Raw genomic sequence first — 26007 nt, 5'->3', positions numbered from 1 at the left:
GAAATAAGGAGTTGTATGTGACATGATACTTAGTCACTTGTGAGCTCTCCAGCACTGAATGCCAAAACAGGTTGTGCAGTTCTCACACTTTTTTCTTTATGCACACACATGCAGCGTGTTAACGAAGATGCCCTGCTGTTCAGCTCGGCTCAGAGTTCACTTTCAAGGCTTCTTACCTGGTTTCTGCAGACTGACTTGTAATGCATTTCTCCTCCGACGAGCTACTGAAATAGGGCAAAAGAGTGATTAGCCAATGCACAACAGGTGTGCCACCCATCTGACATGATGCTGCCCCCTAAAACATCCAGCTCCACCTCTCCCATCTGCATCCAAGTAAAGGCTACACCCTGCCAACAGACTGTTTAATTTAGCAATAGCTATCACAAAAATAGCAGCCTGGTCATAATCAACAAAAAGGGAAAAGCAAGACATACACATGAGACCTAGCCAGTTAGCAGCATCAGATAAAAAAAAAATGCTCCCAGAGTAAATTAAGGTGGAATAAAGGTTAACATCCTGAACTCAAATCAGGGCTGTAGCACATGAAAAAGTGCAAACATGTTTATTTATTTCATATATTGTTGCTTATTGTCAGCAGTTTAGACTTGCAGCCATCCGTTTTCCAGACAGCTGACAAGACCTGGCTAAACAAAAACAACAACAGCTGATTATAAGCTAAGATTACGCCAGCTAATGTTAGGCTCAAACGTCCTTAAAATCACACTTTGCCTTTGATAAACAGTTAGATTACATTTTTTATATTGTATGAGAGTTTATTCACTAAGCATCAGAGCTGAACTGTAGATCCACTTCAAAGAAAGGTTTACTAATACTGGCTAACAGTAGCTAACAGTAGCTAGCAGAGGCTAACAGCAACACTAACAGCGACACTAACAGCAGAGCCAACAGAAAAGTTCAGGACACCCTGAAAACACAAGTGAGATTCACTCACTCATGGACTCCTTTTACAGCCTCTTGCCGAGTAAATAAAAGGTTGATGCTTCGCACTTTGCATTGACAGCTGAGGTAAACAGTGGACTGACAGTATGCACAGATATGCAAATTCGCCAAGGCGGATCCGTTATGCAGTCTAAATGGATTGTTTTTGATCTCGTTTGGCTGACTAAAACGTGTTTGACCTACAGCCACCATAGCTAGGAAGTATGCACTTGAACTGGAAAGATAAGAAAACTCAGTCCACTGCAATGTGCAATCTGCTGACACCTAGTGGTGAACATACTGTAACTTTAACAACGTCACTTTTAATCAGTTTCACCATAGCTACCTAAAAATTACCCGCTCATTCGTGCAAAACATTTCCTCTAGAGGAAGACAGAACATCACAATAATGGATATGGTGAAATCCTCTCTGACAAAGTGTCACATTGACAGCCAACAGTTGATCTGCCTCATGCGAAATGCCCTTTTAGATTTTTTCTTTACATCGCAGCCAAAGAAACGCTCTGTGTTGTTCGCAAAGCTCGAAAGGTAAACGCTAACAGACAACTTGAATTCAAACACACGCAGAAGTAATCATACAGCGTACTGTTGCTTTGTGATGGTTCAATTCTCATGCTAATTATTTCAATCAGTGTGCAAAAATGCCACTGCTTTTCAAAGAAAAAACACACACTCGAAGCACAAATGCATGTTCATACAGAAACAGAAACTGCACACCCGCAATTACAACCTCCTCTACCTGACACCGCTCCATGTTTCCTGGATAATCAGACAAAGATTGGATAATCCTGACAGAAATCCTTTTCATTCCCTCAGCCCCCTGCAAATTCTCATTTTGCAATATCATTTTCAGTCAATACACCAACAATCAAATGCATTTCAAGGATTTAAAATTCCTAGACTGTCAAGTCTGGCCTGTGGGGGTAAACATTTTTTTTTAAAAGCTGTATTCTTAACTTTCCACATTGACTAACAATGAAGTCACAATAATTTACTCTCTGTGACTGTGGAAAAGGAGAGTTAGAGCATAAATATGGATGTAAGTAGAGAACACAAGTTATATTATAGCTCCTGGGCATACAGATTTCACTCCCATGCCAGAGTGAGTGGTAACAATCATGCAAAGCACTTTTGCTCTGAGCAGAGCTGAGCCTCAAACGCTGCTTACATCCCCTCACTTGAGGTTCCTAAAAAGGTCAGCTGACCCATGAAAGCATGCGCATTGAAGCGCACGCTAAAATCGTTTCGCATACAGCACGATCAGCTTTGAGACGAAAACAGCGCCACAAAGTTTGAAGAATAGCATTGGCGTACACTTAACCTTCGGTGCTCTGAAACAGCTCATTATTTTACTGTTTTCCTCCATCGTTTTCTGTCCTTGTCTTGTTTATCTTCTCTGTTTAAAGGCTAATGGAGGGCTGCATGTTGCTGCCACTGGGTATGAAAGAGTGTTTTGATGATGGCCAGCTACCTGCTCTATGCTGAGCCTGACTGTTCCTGCTGTTAGAACTGATAAATTTGAAGTGAACCGTGAAGCTGTTGTCTCACCAGTACGCTGGCCTTTAAAGTCCCTCATTATCCATTATGAGCTCCTACACTGTTCCCCTCTGCTTTCAACCACCTACTTGCTCTTGATTTATGACCGGTCGCTTTATACCTTTTCCTACATGAAGTTATTTCTCACCTTGCACACCTCTTTTTCAGATCCCAAGCGGCACATACTGAACACACACACACTTGTCCCGCTTAGGGATGCAGATTGAAATGTATTTAATCTCAGTGCAAAGAGCAGGTTATACATTTTATTCCAAGTGACTCAACAGCTGTTTTCCATGAGCTTTATAGACACAGAGAACCTATGAGTGCCACTCTCTCAGTTTTTCTTGCCGTTCCCATTCTTGCACTTTGTAGGTACACAAACATCAGAGAGCAGTTCTCTCTCGAGATGAGATATATGATTTTACAGCATCTGCTGTGTTTTGAAAGGAAATCCTTTTTTCTGCATGATCTGCGTTATGTCACGCCTAAGCGTAATCCAGTGAAAGCCTCGATGCGGCTCTGTGATGTGGAATGTCTTGTATGTTATTTTTGAACAGATATTGTGTGTGCAAGTTGGTGGGCAACGTAGCGATGTATATCCCAATGGAAGGCCTACAGCACAGCCCTGAGGACGCCACAGAGGATAAGAAGCCAGTTCAGAGAATGTGTGTGTGGGTGCCTTTGTCTTTCCGTTCGCCTCCCTGGGGACGTTGTCTGAAAGGTCACACAGACTTTATCTTTTGATCTGTGATTCTCTGTTCAAAACACCATTGAAGCTCTAGCATCTGCTTCCTGACTCTGACTCTTGAGAGTTTTTATTTAATGAGGCACTGGGCTCGCCACCTCTCACCTTCAACTATCCACATTCTTCGTTTTCTTTTTCTTCTCTCCCTCTCTGTGTACCTCCATCATCTCTTCAATTCCATTTCTAAACTATCTTTTTCAGTCCGTGCTTTTATTTTAACCTTCCATTGTGCGCCATTTCTAAAGTCGGTCCGGCCTTCTTCTTTACTGCCTTTGTCTCGACTTCTTACGTTTCCCTATTTTCACATTCCAAAGAATTACGCTTAATGGCCAGAAATTGATGAGGATGACGGACACATCTGTTTTTGTGCAAGAAGTGGCCTTCTGCTGTGCCAGTCTGTTGGATAAGCAGCTGCGGTAGCAAGAGGTAAAGTGTAGCCAGAGGTCGAGTACACTGCCAGTTTGATGCCGCATCAAAATTCTCAGAAGAGCTCCATGAACGGTGCAGCAAAGGGTGTAAAACATATTTCGTACACACCGATCTGGCATACCATTATGACCACTAACAGGTGAGGTGAATAACACTGATTATCTCTTCATCGTAGCACCTGTTAGTGGATGGGATATATCAGGGAAAAAGTTAACATTTTGTTCTTAAAGTTGAAGCGTTAGAAGCAGGACCAATGGGCAATTGAGAGTCATCGTGCGAGTTTGACAAGGCCCAGATTGTGATGGCTAGACGATTGGGTCATCTCCAAAACTGCAGGGGTGTTCCCACTCTGCAGTGGTCATTATCTATCAAAGGTTGTCCAAGGAAGGAACACTGGTGAACCAGTGATAGGGTCATGGGCAGGCATGGTTCATTGTGGGAAATGAAAGCTAGCCCGTGTGTTCCGATTCAACAGACAAGCTACTGTAGCTGAAATTGCCAAAAAATGTGATGCTGAAAGGTGTCAGAATACACAGTGCATTGTAGTTTGTTGCATATGGAGCGTGGGTGGACAAAGAGCGCATGAGCATCAGAACTGGATCACAGAGCAATGGAAGAACGTGCCCTGGTCTAATGAATCATATTTTCTTTTACATTATGTGGATGTTCGGGTGCGTTGCTTACCAGGGGAACACATGGAACCAGGATGCACTGTTGAAAGAAGGCAAGCTGGCAAAGTCAGTGTGATGCTTTAGGCAATGCTCTACTTGGAAACCTTGGCTCCTTCTATCCATGTGGATGTAACTTTGACATGCATCTACTGTAAGCATTGTTGGAGACCATAAACACCCTTTCATGGAAACAGTCTTACCTGATGGCTGTGGCCTGTTTCAGCAGGATAATGCACCCTGCCACAAAGCTAAAATGGTTCAGTAATGATATGAGGAGCACAACAACAACCTCCAAATTCCCCAGATCTCAATCCAATCAATCGTCATTGGGAAACTGTGAACAAACAGGTCCAATCCATTGAGATACTCACAAGTTACAGCACTTAAAGGATGCAGTGCTAACATTTTGGTGCAGATACCAAAGCACACCTTCAGGAGTCTACTAGAGTCCATGCCTCAGTGGGTCAGGGCTGTTTCGGCAGCAAAAGGAGGAACAACGCAATATTAGACAGGTGGTCATAACGTTGTGCCTGGTCAGTGTAGAGTCACAACTAAGGTTGCCCAGGTGAAAAGACAGTAAACTAACTGATTTAAACAAAATTAGCAACCAAAACATTTTAACTTCAATGCAAAAGGAAAGTCAGTTTGTAAGTTGCAGAAAACACCTCCCATCATCCTTAGTTTTGCAAATGATATGCAGCTTTAGCTTAGTTGAAGCTGCCTTCATTTTAACTTGTAGGTAAGCTATCACATTTTAGTGATAGACTGCTTTATTTCCAGGACAGCTACAAAAGTGCATGCAGAGTGTGGCTTTCTGCTCGGGGCAGTGTGACACAACACATGGCTTCGGACAGCAAAGCATATTGGCTGGTGTAAAGCCACCACAGAAGCACAGTATGATGAATTATGGGCAAACTGAGAATATTGAGGCTTTATCCGCTGCGCTTTACAGCTCTGGGTTGGCTTAGCCAGCTAAACAGTCCATTTAACACTGTAGGGCCAACTCTGCCCAACAGCACCTGCTTGGATGTTGAATTTAGGCACTGCATGACTGATGACACTGGCTCATGGTCAAATCACATACACATGCCTCGGTGTCTACAGAATACCAGTGTGTTCCTTACTTTTTGAACGTTTAGTGTGCATCAGTTCAAAGATGCCAAGTAAAGGCTCAGGATGGGTACACAGAAGAAGCAGAAGCACCCTAGACTCTATCAGTGAGGTCTCCTTTATGTGAAGTGTTACGCAGAACTTGACATTTGGCATTTCTCAGACAGAAAACCTGTAGATTATTGTATATACAGGAACTTTGTATAGGAACGAGTTTACAGAAAAGAACGACGGATGGGGATGAATAAATCTTACTCTTTGCTGTTGACTTTACCGTCCAGTGCAGCGAGTGGGTAGGTCAACACTCTGTGTACTCACCTTTGAGGGATTTTGTGCGTGTGTGTGTGTGTGTGTGTGTGTGTGTGTGTGTGTGTGTGTGTGTGTGTGTGTGTGTGTGTGTGTGTGTGTTAATGGGATGGCCAGGACTGTCTTATGCTGGTTCAGTCAAACATGTCCTTGTTTATACTGTAGCAGCCCTCCAGTAAAGCATATCCAGCTCAGCCCTGACCACCATGTGCCTTTCTTATTACCAGTTAACAATGCATTAAGTAACATTTAATTAAACTTTTTATAGCCACCAAATCTGAACTGAGAACAATGTTTTCTTAAGATGATCTGGAATGTGTATTAAATAGGATTGCTCGCATTGTTTCTGCTTTTCATCCAGTAGCTGCAAACATTTTCAAAAGAAAAAAAGTGTTAATAATGTTAATAAATGCATTGTTATGTGATAATAAATGTTTATTAATGAAATAAGTTAAGCATTTCATCTTATAAATGCATATAAACACAATATGGCTTTACATGACATAGAAACACCTCATTATCTACTAAATAATGATGCTAGCAGGAAGTCTTACCTCCAGTTAAAGTTCTTTTTTAAGTTTCCATTTGCAAAACTTGGTTGCAACATAAAGGCCAAAAGAATAAACATGGAAAAAATAGTGACAGCAGCACATCTTAGAAAATGGAAAAATAACACAGCTTTTAAACTTCCTTGTCCATTTAACCATCCCATTGCACTGGGACCATACGTGCACTTACGGCGAGCACTGCTAATCCTTGGTTGCCCATAGTGTGAACTGAAGGCATAACAGTGAACTCTGGATGCTAACAGCGATGCCTGTCACAGAGCTCAGTTTAAAACATGTCTGCCGCGCAGATCAGACAGACTTCTTTGCATATACATAGGCTTGTCCAACAATCCCCCCATGAATATTTCAAACATCTTTGTTGTAGAAAATTTGGAGATGTGATACTTCAAAGTTCTTTACTCGAGCAACCCTGTATTCGGCAGATAAGTCGGTGGTGCAATATTAGCAGATAACCTTTCGCTGTCAGAATGTCCTTTCCCCAGCTGATCAGCTCTCCATTTGGATTAGGGTTTTGTCTTGTTCTGATAAAGCAACACCACCACTGATGCTCCCTCCCGCTCATCCTGGGTGTTCAGACAGCAGAGATACAATACCCTGCGACTGAGTGCACCGAATAAAAGGCCCCATCACAACTTTCATTACCCCAGCTCTTTTCATTTCAATTGACAGCTCCGCAGTCCAGGGGAAAAATGTTTAACCTCAAATAATTATGTCCTGAACCCTCATTGTTACAATCATTTGCTGCCCTGTTGCATGACTTTTTCCCTTTTTTTCTTGAAGTCTTTTATGTTTGCCTTCGTTTTGGCATCATCCTCATCATCTTCTTTTCTGCCCCCCCTTCTCTCTGTCTTATTCCTTTGATAATACATCAGGACTTGCTGGCTCAAACAAAACATTTGGTGTAATTATTTTCTAAGTGTGGATGTGGCTTCATTGATCTGACAGGGCCAGACTTCAAACCTTTCAAACCAAGGGATACGCACCTTTAAAGTACGTCAGGGCAGAGCACTTTGCCGATTCTGCCACCTTGGACTAACCACAGGAGTTAAATGGCTCACAGTTGGATTGTTTTACTCAAAAGGAGAAGGCCGAGAATGCGCACATTTGGCGCGATGGCTTTCTAACCTAGTCTATCAGAATCACAGCCTTGAGAGCACTGCATCCGTTTAGATTTTCATCATCTGACATAATGTTTTGACATTTTCTATAGCTCTTCAGTGATGCCACAAAAGGCATTACTGAGCCCTCCGAGTCCTTAAACTCACGTATGGTTGTTGATATCTGAAGAGGAGGAAATTTACAGCCACTTAGATGCCTTGCAGAAACTGTGCTTAAATGCAATAAAGTTGCCCTGCAGGGTCGCAGAATTTACTCCCGACCGCTGACCCCAAACTATGCATGTTGCATATTGAAGTATGCAGGTAAAAAAAAACAAACCCCGCAGATCTTGAAGTACAACCACATGTGTATTTTTGCCAGGCGGCTCCCTCTGCACTGACGCATGCGATTATTTGTAATGCAGGGAATGGAAACCTGTGTGGCTCGCAGCTAAAATAGCGACAGCCTCTCCTGCAGCATTGCTTACTTTATGTTTTCCATCTCCTCGGGTGGACGGGAGGCTTTCTCTTCCCTCCAATTGTGTGATTGAAATGGATTATTTCCATTCCAGGGCATCGGGCCCGCTTCATGTTTTCTGAAGAAGAACCAGATTGCTGATGTGGTTTTCATTTGTGTCTGATATATATGTATGTATGTATTTTGGCTAATACTTTCTAATCAAGGTTGGTCATTTCTGCCCCGATACCATGTGGAGGTCTGCATCTTTTTAAGTGTGTAATGCTTTCACTTTGTGTGTTCTCTGTGTGGGTTTTTATCCTTTCTTTTTCAGGTCTGTAACTGTGTGAGTCGGCATTGTATCCCAAGATTTGTGTGTGTGTGTGTGTGTGTGTGTGTGAGACTTGCCACTGCCCCTCTCTCCCCTTCAGGGCCTCAACCATTTTCTTCATTTGTTGCAGCTTTGTGTTTCTTCTCTTTTTTTCCCTTCTCCTCTTTTTGCACTGGGGGAACACAATGTCTGGTTTAATATCATTTTCCAATCACCAAAGGCTGCAGGGCAAGGACTTTTGACTGGGCTGTTTCGTTCCAGCTAATGCCAAAGAGAGGCGAGAGAAAATAATAACCCTACTGGTTGATAATAGCCACGGCGATCATTCTATACTCATTTGCCTCTGGTACACGCTGCATCTGCGGCTGATGTTGTCTTTCTACACGGAGCGACGCTACTTTTACAAGCTGCCTGACATCCTTCATCTCCTTCATGTCGGTCTGAGATGTATTCAACACCATCTGTTTCTGCAGAGAAAAACCAAAAAGGAGTGATGTCTGGTTTGAAGAGGAGGATGAACTAAAGGTCCAGTGGATATGTACTTTTTTTTTTTTTTTTTTTTGCGAAATTCAAGACTCGGCTGTTGTAATGTCTTTCTGAAGAGGTGCAGATTCTGAGGAAACAGATTATACAAGAGCTTAGGGGGAAAATCCCTGGAGAGTTACAACTCAGGGACATATGTTGTCTTCATCGTGTCCCTCCTCTCCTTCCTACACATACTTTATTTCTTTCCTGGGAAAGAGAGCGATAGAGGGAGTCAGACCAAGAAGGAAAAGAGAAGGGGGGGAGGAAAAAAAATCATTATTAACTCATAAGCTGGTTAATGCTGTAGCACTCTCAACCTTCAGCTCAAATGAGAATTTCTATCATTTACATATCAATTTAATTTCCTGCGTTTCCCTCTTCTCCCCCCTACCGCCCCTCCCTCATTAAAAGCAGCATTTGCTTGCCGCTGCAATCAGCCTGTGCAGCACATTTTTCAGGGCGGCGAGCGCTCTCACGCACACCGTTGCATCCCGGACACCTACACACACACATAAACAGAAAAACAGTGTTTGGTTTGACACAAGAAAAGGCAAAGGTATGCACGCCTACATATGCTTTGTGTCACCCTATCACATGCACGCTCACAGGTGTACCAGCACGCACACACACACACACACACACACACACACAGGCAGCATGCTGGAGCCCGAGCAGGTAGGCAGACAGAGCAGCTCCGTGGCCTGCTGCAGCTCTGTCAGGATTAAACCAGTGATCAGAGAAATGAAAGGGAAGCTGTCATTCCACATAGGCCTCTATACACATCATCCTCAATAATTACACCCTCTCCTTCCTTCGCCTCGCTTCCTCCACTCTTATAACCTCCTACCTGTGTGCATGTGTGTGTGTGTGTGTGTGCGACACAGGCAACACGCTTGACTGACACCAGGCACATCAAATAGGGCCTTTTATGAAATGTGCGCCTGCTTGAATTATACTCACTTTAAGCCTTACCCTTTTTCCCTCTGTAGTTTAAAGCCACACCTGAGAGTGTGTGCGTGTATGTGTGTGCACCGATATTAGCATGCATTTGCGAGCGTCTGAATTGAATCGATACAGATGTGCCTACCCCTGCGCAGCCCACATCTGGCGGTGCGACCGAGCCTGCAGGGGATATTTGCAGCTAACCGCTTCAATCTGGGCCTTGAGACTCATGAATACGATCAAATATTGAGTTCAAGCTAAGTGTTACACGGCAAGGCCTCAAGTGTAAAGCAAGTTTAAGGTCTGTCATTTTGAGTCAATGCCATATGTGACCTTTAGTGCGAAAGTCAAGAGGTACCAGATCCGAGCTGTCGAGCTAGCGTGATCCCTTTTATTTCTTACGACTTAGATTTCTGCATTTGTATTTTCACTGTGCTGTTCTCAGCCTATTACACTTCTCAAACACACACGATTAGGGTGGCTGAGGAATGAAATGAATGCATCCTATTAAAGCGTGGCACATTTCTTTGACTTGTTTTCAAAGTTTGTTTGTCATTTCACTTTTTCATTTGTTAGATTTACTTCTTTGAATCAGTATTTTTTTTTTCTTTTTGGCAAATTGTTAGTTGCATTAGCGAGTAGAATTTATTTTACAACATTGTTTGTCACCTGTGAAGCCTGTGTGCCATTCTTATGTTTACGCTAATACAAAACAATCTGTTTATCAAGCTTTTTTTGAGCCGTGTCGCTTTGTGATGTCACTTTTGGGAAACTTTTATTCATTTTTGCCAACAGTAGGAACCCTGATCACTTACTAATTAACAGTGAGACTAAATGGAGCTAGACCTAACATTCATACTGAGTTAGTCCAGTCTAACTGCTGTGATAGTTCTGTCTCTTCAGCAAAGCTTTAGAAAAACCAAAGTGTGTGCTTTGGAGCGAGTAATGAATAAGCTAATACCTTGGTTTTGCTTGCTGTTTGTCCCCCTTTTTGCAGCTAATGACTTTGTACTGTAAGACTACTTCGTATCCAGGGTTTTGTATAACAGTGACTTGTTATTATAGCTCAGCACTTGAGCGTGTAATAAATGTAAATCTCAGTGTCTGTAACTTGGTCCCCCGAAGCTCATTATTTGTGACAAGTGTGTGAGACAGTGTTTGTTTTCTGCTATGTTGCAGATGAGTAATGAGATCATTCGCCTGTGCTTCCAAAGCATCTCCCTGGACAAGATCTTTAAGGGCTATGTGATCCCCAGCAAGCAAAACCTCAGCAATTTCATCCAGCGATTCTACTCCTGGAAGGAAAGTTACTCGCACGCCTCACAGGTTTACCGCAAGTGAGGAAATGATCGACGGTCACAGGATGTGACACGTTCGCAGTACTTTTAAAGTCTATAATTTAAACGATATACATTTTAAAGGAGTAATTGTAGCGCTTGTTGAAGTGGTAATAAGGACAAACCGGTCTATATCAGGACATAATAAAAATGATCCGCTCCGTATTTGTTTAATACACGATGAACGCATGAGGTGTTACGCCGTGATACTGTTTATTTAACAAAATCTAGACGCATGGTGTGAAAATCTTACCGCTTCTGAAGGAATTAAGATGCTAACTAACAGCCAGGTGCTGCTAATCAAATGCACCTGATTAACTGATCATGAGCGAGTCTGAGGACCTCTAAAAAAGCAGAGGTTTTAGCAGTTTGTTGTTCTGGAGCCTTCAGGTGTGTGTTTACACAATGCCAAGGAGGAGAGGTATCAGCAATGATCTTAGAGAAGCAATTGTAGCTGTCCATCAACCTGGGGAGGGTTATAGAGCCATTTCTAAACAATCTGAAGCCCGTCATTCATAAGCGAGAGAGATTATCCACAGTAGAAAACATTCAGTTCTCAAGTAGACGTCTCTGCAAATTTAGCACAAGGATCAAGGGGCTACAGTGACCCAGACCTCAGGCTGAGATGCCAAGGTGAGAGCTGTACATAAACTGTCCCGGGTCATGAGAGGCTGTCATGAGAAAGTCACAAAATGATTATTTCAAGTTATTGCTGCTAAAGGTGGTTTTTACAAGCTATTAAATCTGCCTTTCGTTTTTCCACACACTGCTTCTGCTTTTTGGTGCATTTTTTGTTTAATAAATAATGACACAGTGGAATCTGTCATGTTCTGCAGTTCATCTCTGGAAGTATTTACCTAATTTTAAGACCTGCTAAACACCAGATTAGTTTTATTATGTCCTGATATATAAAACCCTACAAATCACTGCATAGTAACACTTTATTTTCAACACTAAACATTACAAGTAAATGCAATCCTGACATTACAGCTACAAACGACTTATCAACGACAGACTGTCGTTATTACAACCTTATTTAGAAAACATATATTTTAAGTGTGCTGAAATATTGAAAATACTGTTTCTATATAGCAGTTTTACTCTGAGACACCATGAAGGAGGACATGCAGATAGTTGGTGTGACACAGGAGGATGCTACGGTGAGATTAGAGGCAGATGATCCACTGTGGTGACCCCTAAAGAGATTATATATAGTTGGTAGGACTGTTCTGGGAACAAAGCAGCAGAGAGGCCCCAAGGCACAAAACAAAGCCGGTTTTAGATACAGCAGGAAGTCAGGTGGAGATGGGTTGCAAAGCGGCTTGCAGTTGTACAGCAGCTGGCATTAGGCTAAAGCAGCTGTATAAAATAAATAATTGGATGTGTGGAAGGGTATCAGCTGAGCCATCAGGACTGAGATCAGCTGATCTGCTGGGTGGGCTATTCCTCATTCAGCTAAGTACAAGACAACATATTTTCATTCAGATTGATTCACTGGAAGTGTGTTATTTTTTTTTAATTGTGTGTGTGTGTATGTGTGTGTGTGTGTGTGTGTGTGTGTGTGTGTGTGTGTGTGTGTGTGTGTGTGTGTGTGTGTGTGTGTGTGTGTGTGTGTTGGTGGTGGTGGTGGTGGGGTTGTTTGACCCTGAGCCTCATTTGGGAGACAAAAGATTTGTGTTTGAATCTGAAGTCAGTGTTAATATGTGTTCGCTGTCCTTGGCCCTATTTTGTGCAGGCTGCTGCAGACACGATAATCTAGAAAATCATAATTTGGGTTCCTTTGGGATTTGAAATAGTTTAGTGTGGTTCCATCTGCAGCTGCTTAACACGTACGTCTAGTCCACGAGGCTAGACCTGCCCAGACGGGGTTGAACATATGCAGAACCTTTATTCTCCTGTTGTTTTATTATTTCAGTACTTTAATCAGCTGTGTTTATGCTTATATAATTTGATTATGTTTTTTTTCCATCGGATTTTCTGAAAGCATGGAAGCAATCACATCACCCATGAGATTTTCAGGGAGTGAACTTGTGTGTCCGATTAGCCAGCTTCAACAACTCATTCCAAAGGCTAATTTAATTTAATTAACAGTCATTTATTTCCTTATGGCAGAACAGAATACTTTTCCATCTGTGGGAAGTGCAAGAGAAGGGGGACTCTAAATTAGGAAGGCAGTTTTCAGCAGATAAAAGAAAAACCTATCCCAATAAAAATAGGTTGCAGCTAGAATAAGCCCGCCTCTCTGCTGCCTTTATATAGAAACCTATGTGATTTCAGTCAAGACACTCCATCGTAATTGAATCTCCCTTTTTAAAGCAATTCGCAGCTTTGCATTGGCTGTATTGACAGTTCTAAATATGCATGCATCTGCGGTTACTCGCCTTGTTGCGACATTCTCGAATTCATCATCTCATGTGGAAAATTGTCCCACCTCTGCCGCTGATAGTATTGACAGATTCGGCACATTCTTTTCACTAAATGATGGCGTAAGAGAACAGTTGTGCACAGTGATATTCGACGTGAATGCCTGCTTACTTCAAAGTGATGTCAAATCCACTGCAGCAGTCCTGTCAGCTAGTTACTTTCCTCACTGTGTCTTTGCATTAATTTACATCGTCTCACTCGAGCTATCCTAGTAATGAAGAACAAAACTATACGCCCGACATTATTAATTCAGTAACTCCCAACAAAAGTCAAATGCAAATGCAGTGCAATACCAAAAAAATAGAGCATTTTTACCGGGTCAGTGGAAGACGACAACCAAGAAAGAGCACTTCAAGTTATTTGTTTCTTTCACTTGTCAGTTAATCAGCGGGTCAGTGGTTTTCTGAACTGCAGATTTTCACTTCATTACTATGATTGCCCTAAGAGAGAGTCTGAAGGGCTCGCAGTGTTTTCACTGGCTGACGCACACAGACACACTCACACACACACACACACTTTCCAGAATCTCCAATACCCCTTTGGGCCTCTCACTGTCTGCACGGGCAATCGACCTCGTCCAACCAATTAAAGACAGAGCTTAGTTCCTGATCGATGGCTGAGGTTGGCGTGGGGCAGGATGAGGACAGATGTGGGTGGGTATGTGAATGGGGGAGGGGGTAATTGGGGAGATCCGCTCCATGGCCTAATAAGTTTTTATTTGGTGTCACTATGTAAAGCTTTTCACCCTAAAATCTCATTTAATGTACCAAATGCTTCACCTGCTCTCTCTAGAGGAATTATCTTAAACTGTGATTGCTTCACTTCTTATACACCCATTGAGTCTACGTGCAATAGTATCTCTTACTATAACGATTGCAGCATATGCATGTTTATATGCCTGTATGTAACCCATGTCCTCTTCCTCCAAACATCATCACACATACATAATTAACCCTCTGACGTCTAAGTCATCGAACGCTAACTCTAATCCTACCTCACACATTGGGAGAGCAGCACCAACCATATCAAACCGTATCAAAGTAAAAATATCAAAGTGATCTCAAATGAAACACTAAATGCAATTCAGATCATTTTTGCTTTTTTATGTAGCATTAGCATGGCTATTTTGTTGGCTTCAATCTGTTGTTGTGGTGCAGGACTTACATGCATCAAGCTGACAGTCTTAATAAAAAACTGGTAAAGACGTCTGTACTTTGACACAAGCTGAAACAGGCACTATTAGGTCATCTTAACTCTGTTAACCTGTCGGTTGACTCCAGAGGGTGTACATCTACATGTTTTTAAAAACGATTCACTATACATTTATTATAAATTCCAGTTCTTTCGATTTACTTGTAGCAAAAAGAATCACCTGATTTCAAAAGGCTGTTTTGTGAAACACACAAATCTGGTGTTTCTAACATCTTCTGACGTGCTGCAAATGTAAGCATTTTGAAATCGGATGACTCTTTCATCATCCCTCCTGTGAATGTGAGTTCACGTTCTTTATTTGCTTTTGTTTCATGTGTAATGTTTAACGTAAGTAGAACTTGCATGCTCGACTGAATTTTGTTAAACTCACTGCTAAATATGAAATGAAGAACTTCAAAATGCACTGCAGGCCTGACAAAATCCACTTGTACGGTGGGTTGTTGCCAGTGGTTTATTATGATGTCTAGGTTAAGTCGTCACGAGATGTCTGAGTCAGTGAACCCTGCAGACAGGAACACACTGCAAGGCTTTAATGAGTAAGAGTGGCCTGGTAATTTAGTTTTATTTTTGTACTCACTAGCAGAGGAATGCAAGTACAAGGTATGGAATTAAATCACGGTGTCGGGTGTTGCGACTCAGTTTATGCATGGAAAAAGCTGGTAGATGGTCTGTATAATGATGTGTAGGAGGGATTTATAAGGTTGAGAACACATCAGAAGTTCCAAACATTTCAAACTCAGAGTTGCTACCTTTTGCATCAGTTTTTTTCCCCCCTCACTGAAATTTAAGGAAACATTAAACTCAAAAATGCTCTCCAAGACAGATAGCCACCGTTTGAAAAATAAATGAAAAACATTCCCTGCTATCTCCACTAAGTCCTTCCTCCATCAGCGGCTGGTGAAAGTGGAAGGGTGTTAAGTAAAGAGACGCTGATATGTTTTTCTCCCCTTCAGATATCACACCAGCGAGCCTGTCACCCACACAGCCAATATCACAGTCAGTCCACACACTGGGTTCAGTCACAGGGCAGGGAGAGAAAGCAGAAAGGAGGGAGGGAGGATGAAATGACGAAGAGAAAGGAATCGGCAAGAGAAAAAAAATGTGCCACTGTGGCGTGTCCCAGTAACTCGGAGCAACAGGACACATGCCCTGAGCTCGCAGTGCAGCGTGTTTCATCCCCGACCCGCGGCTTTCCAATCTCTACCCTTTATGTTATGTTGTAAATACATGCAAAAATAAATAAAGAGATAACACACTAACGCTGCCAGCAGAGTTCACGCATAAATAAGAGATGGGTGGTAGAGAAATGAAATGCAGGAAGAGGAAGGAGAGAAATTGTCTTGGAACGATAGAAGCGCTGGAATAGAGCTACAGACGACGGCAGTAAATGGATGCAGCATTAATAATCAGTAAAAAGCACGATTCTAGGAAATAGGTGAAGTGACATCAGATGCAATGTCAACACAACAATACAGACAGCTCGGAAACCTATTTATCAGCCCCCAAAGGATTGCGCTATTTCAGAATTTGTCACAGAATTAAGGATACATCAGGGAATGCGGGCCTCCTCTGTGGCAAATGGAATGAGCTGCTTAATAAAGTCATAAATTGAACTGGCAAATTGTCCCCAGCACCGCGGTAGCCAGACTGTAGCATTTGCGTCCTTCGACCTTCCTGCTCTTAAAGCACATCTCAGACACACACGATTTTTTTCTCATGTTTCTGCGGTGATGAATTGGTCCCTCCCACGCAGTATTAAGTGCACATTAACACAGCAGAACAGGCTGTAATTGCAGTTAAGTAAATCTGTTTTTTATTTATTTATTTATATATGAAGGTCTGTTTCTGAAGAAATGACATTTGAACTCACTTTAGTCAGTTTCACTCATGGACAGAGAGTCAGTTTGGTAATCTCATTGGTAACAGTCATATGTATAAATTAATGGGTACCAATATGTGTGTTTTCTTTTTTGTTCGTTTGGTTTGGGTTTATTTATTTATTAATTTTTTATAATTTCTTCAAGGAACCGTTATGAGATGTGGTTATTAAGGAGTTATGTTGATGATCTCTACTCGAGCCAGACTCGTGCTGCGCTGGCTGTCTGTCTTTTGACATCATCACACAACACCTGCTCTTCATAAGTTAATAAAGCAGGGGCATCTGGCTCGCACTATTTCTTCTCCTCATTTCCTCATTCGCACTTACTTCTGTCACCTTTTTTATTTTTGCTTTAGCCTTCTTCACTATGTTTTTTTCTCCAATGTCTTCTATGCAATGCTGCAAATTTTGGTATCAATCTGATGCTTTTGGTATTGCAGATAAAAATACCATACCGATACTTTTAACCTATATAAGGGAGAGCGGCGTTTTATGACTTATGAGATGAATCGTTAACAATCTGCAAACTGTGAACACATTTTGATAAACACTAAATCATTATGATTTTTATTTTGGGTCAACTTCAGTTGCCTGTTTAGACCAGGGGTGGGGAACTCCAGGCCTCAAGGGCAGGTATTCTGCAGGTTTTAGAAGTCAGCCTGGGTCAACACACCTGAGTCAAAGGTTTAATTCATTACCAGGCCTCTGGAGAACTTCATGAGATGTTGAGGGGGTAATTTAGCCAATTAAATCAGCTGTGTTGGATTAAGGACACATCTAAAACCTGCAGGACACCGGCCCTTGAGTTCCCCCCTGGTTTAGGCAGTCAATACAAAACGATTCAGACATTTTTGTTGGGTTTCATTTCCAAAACAATATTTATTTAACACAATTGAGTGGGCTACGTACTAAACTTAGAGCATAGAAATAAAGTATCTGTCCTATCATGCTACAGTAGTATCAATCCGAACCAGCGTTGGTATCGATACTATCAGTGTTTGGTTCAATCTGCCCACCTGGACTGGCTCCTTCACCTCTGCTTCTCCGTTCTCCACGGAGCGCACGGGGGTTCGCATTCCTGAAATCGCACCCCAAAGTTGACGCTTCACTATAAAACAGTGATGAATCACAGTTAGGGTCTCTGTGATTGTTAAAACGTGCCGTATCTCTTTAAATGAGTTTATACCCTGTATTAGTTTGTTTAGTTTGAAGCTGGTAGTTGACACAGTTAGCCTCGACACAGTGTGTGTGTAGCAAGCATTCAAGGTGCTAGATTCATCTTGTATATGGATGTAAGTTTTGTGTGTGTGTGTGGCGTACTAACGCATGATGAATGTGAGGCTGGCCACAGTCCCCCGTCCCTCCTCTCTGGCCTCCCGGTGGCCTCTCTTCTGCTTTCTCTGCCCCTGTCATTCTCAGCCTTTTTACTCTTTTGTTTCTTCACCTCATAAACTGCTTTTGAGCATCGACTACTCGCTGCGGTCTTTGCACGTGCATCCATGCACAGCACGCAAGCAAATACAGTCATGCGCACACACCTCTCTGTCTTTATTTAATCATTGGCTCTGTTACAGAGGATATTTTCCCAGACAATGCCTGTGAAGGCGGTGAGCCAGGCAGGCCGAATGAGAGGGGGAGATCTCTCTATCCCTCATCACATGGAAGCCTCGGTACTGGCACTCCCACTGACTGAGATGAATGAATTTAATATATCTCCCTTTTGAAGCGCAGATGACCTCCCGATACGGCTCTCTGTCTCTCTATCGCAGGAGGAGTTTTCTTTTTTTCTTCGCACCGCCTGTGAAATCAGGAAATGCACAGGAAGGCATCTGAAGGGATTTTGACAGAGACTAATTTGTTTTGTGGCATGACGTGACTCGTGTATATCTTTGTCCGCACAGAAACAGCCCCATTTTTGCCACAACCTTTTTATCATTGCTAGATAATGCTTATCATGGGTCTTTATGTTTGCGGGGAACCTCAGCTGTTTATAGTGGAAGCAACAAGCTGAGCTTATGAGGAATATTGTGTTAAAGTCAGCTCTGTCAGGACCACTCGAGTCAAAATATTATTCTTAGTCCGTCTGCAATAATTTATTTGTCTTTTGGGGCACATATGCAAAAACCCAAAATGCAGGGAGAGCATTATTAACCCTCTCAGGTAACGGGGGGCTAGAGGTGGGTTGCAGAGCAACTGCATGCCAGCTAAATCAGCATCGGTAACACATCCCATTTGACATTTGCCATTTAGATATTTAATAGGGTGTCAGATGAGCCGTCAGATGGAGTGTGCTGGCTTTGAGATCATCTGATTTGCTGGGTTTGCTGGCTGAGCTCGACCTTCTATGCTGGGCTCAATTTGAACTGCTGCTGCAGCTTATGATTTGATCATCTAATGTGATACACAAATTAACCCATTTAGGTGTTCAGAAATATATACTCTTATCTTCTAAATCTTGAGGGAAAAGTATTATTTTAACCTCTGCTCAGGGTTAAGTAGCAGCTATGATTCTCTGTGGTGAGGCAAAAACATGGCAGGAAAAAACACTTAGTGCAGCTTTAATCCTGCATCTCTGATTCCCCTGAAGCTCTGTCAACATTTCTCTTTTCTTCGCCGAACGGCATAGTGTCTCGTCTTTGTGCTAGAGCCTGTGCAAGCACACCGCTGTGTTTGTCAGTCTATTCTGCTGATGTGCTTCCATACCAAAGTAAGCCACAGTGACCCCTCTCTTATTTCCATCCTTATTGGATCTAGTGCTCTCCTGAGACGGCACAGACGTTGATGCCTCCGGTCATTTTTCTGTCCCTTATAACAGACTGTCCCAGGGTGCTATGTAAGTCCTACTTAATTAGGCCTTAAATTGGATGGATTTATGCTTATCCAGACTCTAAAATGTCTTTTATTGGGTATTTATCCCATGAGGTTAGGACCACACCGATCAAATTACACTGATTCAGACTTAGCTGCATAGCTAACTAACTCTCCTATGCCCTGTCTGTGTTGTATGCATGGGGAAATTTATGTTGCACACACATACAGTGTTACGCATACATATTAGTCTGTCATATGGTAGACATTGAAAATGTGTTTTTGATTCCCAAGCATCAGCAAGAGCCTTGACATCCCAATAGAGACCCCTAGAGGCCGGGCTTCTCTCTGCAGCCAACCACACACAAGTGCCTGAGAGTAAATTAGTATATTTTGCTATACTCTGAGCTATATTCCATGTTTCATGCAATGAATGGGTTTGCAAAATTTGTCCTGAATAGTGGAGGAGTGGATTAGTAGCTGGCAGAATTTTAATCCTTGCTTTGAATAACGAATGTTGAACTCAATATCACTGAGTGTCATAGCGAGACACGGGGATCCCATCGCTCATACTGTATGTAATTTATTGACATGCTTTATTTTAATATGAGAAAAAACCCCGTGGGTCAAGTTGATGCCCACGATGCCTTCAAAAAGCCTAAAACATACCTTAATAACACAAATACAACTGAACGAGCATTAATAAAACATATCCTTATGTAAATACACAACACTGTATCTTTAGTTCTGTTCTTACGACCCCCCCCCCCCCCCCCCCCCCCCCCCCACTACGATGAAATGTAGTTTTAGACCGTCATCACTTGGAGATTTGGCTTGTAGAAAGAGCTTTTTTTATTTTTCCTGTGAAAGCTGTTCCCCGTCTAGGCTCAGTATCACTGTGTGTGCTTTCAAAATGGCAACACAAAGTAAAGTACATGAGACTGTCTCGTGGCAAATGAATACACGAGCCTCTATTTACTCTCAGCAAAGAAGAATTCATTCCACCACCTTTACTTTCAGCATCCGCTTTCTTTTCTTTCTTTCTTTTTTTTGCAGCACTGCTGTGTTGTCTAGCTTGAAGGTACAGTGGAGCTGCGCCCTTCTATTGAGTTTGCTGTGTGCACGGGGTGCATGTCACTGTGCACTCCACAGCTACAACTACTCGGCCCTAAATTCTTTTTGAGAACCTAAATTGACAGGCAGGCTGAGATTGAATTTGCGACCGCGTGGCCTTCTCTTACACGTTGGCTCTAAACTCTAGTTTTTAATCTCAAAATGACGGTGAGAATGTCAGCACAAGCACACCGTCTTTACATTCTTTTCTTTTTAGCTAGCGCCTCTTCCCGCGCACACTAATTTTCTCTGAGCATATCATCATTAAAATTTGTCTGAAGGATCATCTGTCATTTAAATTATAATCAACCTGGTAAATAAATGATTCATCATAATGTTTTAATGGCATAGTTTAAGAGTCTCGACCTCCTCCGGTAAATGAGTTTGATGAGGCTGACGCGGGGACGCAGTTTAAAAAAATCATAATCCTATGTTCCTTGAATTTAAATTAGCTGTAACACACAGTCTGCATTTCTTTGTGTACAAGCAGAACTGTGCATTATTGTGCTCGTGTACATATTTGTGTGTGTGTGTGGGAATGAGAGGGTTGTCTTTATGCGCACACACACAGGGCACCAGAGTGCTGTTAATTTCCGCCTGAGCATGGGAGCGGCCACTAAAAGTATCATTGAAGTGATGAATGCGCCGCTCCGAATGGGCATTAGTGTTTAATCTGAGTCATCTGAGAAATAGCACCACATCAACTTCAAACGACTTCCTTTCATCTGCAGTTAGAGACGCAGAGTCACAGATGTGGACCCTTCCCCCCCTTCTTGTTTCTTTTCCCCTGCACGTTCTCTTCAGATCACATGAATTCTTCAGCGTGATTGAAATGAATGCGAGACATCCCTCACACTTTGCTGTTAAATATACTGTAAGTGCAGCCACAGCATTAAGTCCACTGGCCCGGTGAAGTGAATGACACTGATTATCTTGTTACGATGGCACCTGACGAGAGATTAGATATACTAGGAAGCCATTGAACAGCCAGAAAATAAGCCCAAGGTTGTGAGTGACGTTGATATGAGCTGTTGAGATGTGGTTTATATTACTTCATTTTATTGTGTTTGTGTTTATTCTGCGATCTGCGCACTTGGACTTGAGTAGAAGGCTCCACCCCTCATCAAGGAACTAATCATTTCAAATATACCGCTGGACTCCCATCACAAGAAATCCAATCAAAGGCGATAAAATAAAACAGCCAGAGGTCTGCGGTCACTCCTCGCATTGTAGGTGGATAATGGAAAAGATTACAGTGACAACAATGAGGTTGGTGACCATGACAACAATCGTGGTCTCAACAGAGTAAATGGAGGATGAAACCACAGACTGGAGCGGGGGGATTGCAGTGACCATAGCAGGCTGGAAGTCAGAAAAGGAGGTGATAACAATGTATGAATCAGGCTGTGAAAAGACAAAAACATTAGCTCTTCGGTCTTTTCCTGGTACCTTTCCTTGACAATGATGGAAACAGTGTGTAGGTCAGAAGAAAGATGTGAAGAAGGGTAAGGATCTAAATAAGGCTCTAAAGAAACTTTAGAGAGTCAAGCTTTATCCAAAGAACGGGACAGTTAAAATGCATTTATTTGTTTTTTTGCAGGCTAAAATGGGGCTACAGCTTAGTGGTCACAATAGTAAATAAAATGAAATGGTACCATTAAGCAGTACAAGTTACTGTAATCCGATTACTTTTTCCGAGTAACGAGTAAAGTAAGGGATTACATTACAAAAAAGGTAATTAGATTACTGTTACTTTCCCGTAAGCACGCTGCGTTACTGCGGTGCTAAAACCGTGATTGTTTTGGGAGAGTGTCTCATGACAATGACGTAAGTGAGTGCGACGTTCGTGGCAACAGCTGTGTGCAGATCAAAAATGGATAATACAACGAGTGCGGGAGAGAGTATGAGCGTGCAGCGTTTAAAGCATACTAAGTAAGTACTGACCTTACTTTGAGTTTGATTCCGTAAAAAGTGACAAAAACATTAGCGTCCGCTGATGAAAACCTCTAAACGTCCGAGCAAGCACCAAATATGCTGCCACAGGAAGGTGAAATTCACAGAGAAACTCACGGATTCTTCCACTGACCGCTGTGGCACACCTGCACCAGGGTAAACCTCCGCCTGCCCCACTCCTGCTATACAGGTGAAAATAGAGCAACAGGACCGCTGAGTCTTTGATTTTATTTATTTTCTGCTGTGTTTTACATGCATCTATTTGAAAGAGTGAGTGTAAACAGAAAAAACTATTTTATTTTATATGCTGGAATGTGCAGAAAATAGGTTTAAATGTTAAACAAATTTCTTCCAGTCAGAGAATGTTGCATACAATTTAATGTTTGCTTTAATTTAATAAAGTTAAAAGATTAAAACTAATAAAACAAGTTTTAAAAAGAGACTTTTTCATTTGATTACATTTTATATGATGGATTATGCAGAAAAAGTAGAATTGGGCTGAAAGATCTATTGCTTTATTTCCTATTTAGGGGATAAATCATGTTTTAAAAAGTAACTAAGTAACTAATTACCTTTGAAAATAAGTAATCAGTAAAGTAACAGGATTACTTTTTTCGGGAAGTAATCAGTAATTGATTACTGATTACTTTTTTCAAGTAACTTGACCAACACTGCCGTTAAGAAATGATGCTTGCCCTGCTGTCCACTCACTTCCTCTCCACACTGAAAAAATGATCCACTTTGATTGATATTGCAGCACTAACTATGTGTACATAGTAATCTCACTTTGATTATTTGAACATTGTCCTTATTCATAAAGTCAAACTTCTAAACTTTATGTCAAGCTGATTGTTCAGAACACACCTGTATGTTAACAAGTTCTGGAAAAGCTAGATGGTTATGTTAACCATTTTTTTCAGATAGTATGTCCCTATGAATTTTGGGATAAGATTACTTCCTTCCAGATTAGATGGTTCGGTGTATCTTTTGGAAAAGGAGGTAAGAAAGGAGGTGATGAAGCACCTTTTCACAGTGTTTAAATCTTTTTATGGCCACCACTCAGATACTTCCTTCACCCATTTAAGCCACAGTCACACAGGTCTGTCAGTAGCTATCGCCTGGCAACCACCGTTGCTAGGTAAAAATGTTTATTCCCTGACCGGTAAACAAATGGTTGCTGGAGGGTGCCTGCTGTCGCTAGGTGAAATTTGTTACAAAGTTGTAAATGGTGCTACACTTTTTACAAGTCAACTCGTCTCTTTCCATGTAAGCCATGGTTGACTGTGGCAATGAAAGTAATCGCGGGAGAATTTCAGTGCAGCACCCTCTGTGTGACTGATTTAACCAACTGACAGCCAGCAACCTCCAGCAACCACTTGCCTACCATTTAGGGAATACAATTGGACTGGAGACTGCCCGTGTGACTGAAGACTTAGCAAAATTCTTCAAAAGCAAGATTTGGACACAAATCGTTAATCGGAAGCAAGATTGTTTAAGAACTTCATTAAACAGTTGAAAATGAAATATTTTTAACTACCTGACATGGAAAAGCCACACCAAAATGGGGTTTACATAGGGTACCACTTGATCAGCTATAGGCTGAGCTAAACACATTTTGTTAATTTGCCCTCGCTAATGTTACTCATCTGTTTTTATTTAGATGAATTTTGATTCTACTGTGTCACCTTGGATTCACCAAAGTCCGTCTCTCCCTCTTTCAGCCTCCCATTTCCACTGTGAGCAGCAACTATAAACTTTTGTGTCTTCAGGATTACCTTTCCATCACGGGATGAATGAAGTGTGAAAAGCAATCTGAGAATCGCCAAGCCACTGATACACAACTTCTGCGGATGCAATTATGCCAATGGCAGATCATTTTCTGACCTTTATCCTCTAGCCGGTGTTGATGGCAGTTTGCCACTGTGACAGACTGCTTTTTGTTTTCATGTATTTTACAGTTGTGTGACAGCTGAAAACCTGGCTCTTAAAGGCTGAGGTGCTCATCTGTTTGAAAGACAGCCTGACTTTTTGTGCTGCTCTTTTTCTTTCGCTCTCTATTTACTTATGTTGTGTATGTCCCTGTCAGTGTAACATTCTCATTATTTCTTTACTGCCACTTCTGTCTCTTTCTCTCTCTCTCTTCCTCTGTATCTTTTGTCCCATTTCTCTCTTTCTGTCTCCATATTACGTGTATTTCTATCAGGTATTTTCCAAAGTCTGTGTCCAGGACCAAACCAGTGTTTTTGTTCTGGCTGATGCCTTCATTCAAAGGTTCACGGTTCTGCTTCAGGTAAATTGCTCCTTCTGACAAACAACCACGAGCACAGATACAGACACACACCTTTGAACGTAGTGTTGCAGTCCAGTTTCTCAATTCTGCAGGTTTGTGCTTTTGAAATGGATTCCATCCATTTCATCTTGTTGTCAAGCTGGTTTTGTCACACATGTTGTATTTTTGCATGCATTTGCACATATTCCTGTTTACCTGTGCTCATATGTTTTTGCTATTTTGCAAACTGGTGAGCTGTCATCTCTCATGGAATACATAGTCTGTCTCACTTGTGAGGATTTCCTGCATTAATTTTTTTTAATTCCTGTTTCCATTTTCCCCCTCAATTAAAATCAAAATACAAAATACATTTCTCCTAAAAAAATTATTGATTAGATTGCTGTTCTGTGACATAAGTACATTTAACACTGATTTCCAAATTGACATGTCTATGAACTCCCCATTCTACTTGTATAATTTACACTCTTATCACTGCTACTGTTGACCAAGTATCTCTCTGGACTTTGGCTGCAGATCTCCTTTGATGTTGATTTCACCCTTTAGAAAAGGGAATGGCACCTTGAATATGTTTATCTTCAGACTTTCTCACGTTGTATGACCTGCATACATACATAACAAATACTTACTTTTTTGTAGTTTTTTTTCTTAATTCAATTTTATTTACAGTACATACAGCCACATCACAACAGTCACCTCAAGGTGCTTTATATTGTAATGTAAAGACCCTACAAAAATACAAAGATAACCCAAACAATCAAATGACCTCCTATTAGCATTTCTTGGTGACGGTGGGAAGGAAAAACTCCCTTTTAACGGGAAGGAACCTTCGACAGAACCAGGCTCAAGGAGGGGCACCCGTGTGGTGCAACTGGTAGCGAGTGCTGTGAAAGAGACCCAGTATGGAAGCCCGTTTCCGCACACTAAAAAAAAAAAAGTGTCCATAACTCGAAACTTCAAGTTATTAACTCAAAATTTCAACTTATCTTCTCAAAATTTCGACTTATTAACTCAAAATTTTGAGAAAAGTAACTCAAAATTTTGAGAAAAGTAACTCAAAATTTCGAGTTAGCTCTGCCAATCTGTAATCTACATGGAATGCGCACTCAAAAACAGATCGCAACAAATTGGCGCTTTCGAGAGTACGTTTGCTGATAGTAACGCCATGTGATTCAGCTAATAACACAAGGATTTCATCATTTCTAAAGCCACGCTGAAAATAATAAGCAATTTGTGCATTCATGACTGGCTGTAATACTGGTAGCTTAGCTCTAGCATTTGTAGCTGAGGGCTTCAGCTTCCGGGTAACAAGG

Source organism: Pelmatolapia mariae, linkage group LG3_W (assembly GCF_036321145.2).
Source record: "Pelmatolapia mariae isolate MD_Pm_ZW linkage group LG3_W, Pm_UMD_F_2, whole genome shotgun sequence".
NCBI lineage: Eukaryota > Metazoa > Chordata > Actinopteri > Cichliformes > Cichlidae > Pelmatolapia > Pelmatolapia mariae.
The sequence above is the reverse complement of the archived record's forward strand: the minus strand, read 5'-3'. Positions refer to the sequence as shown.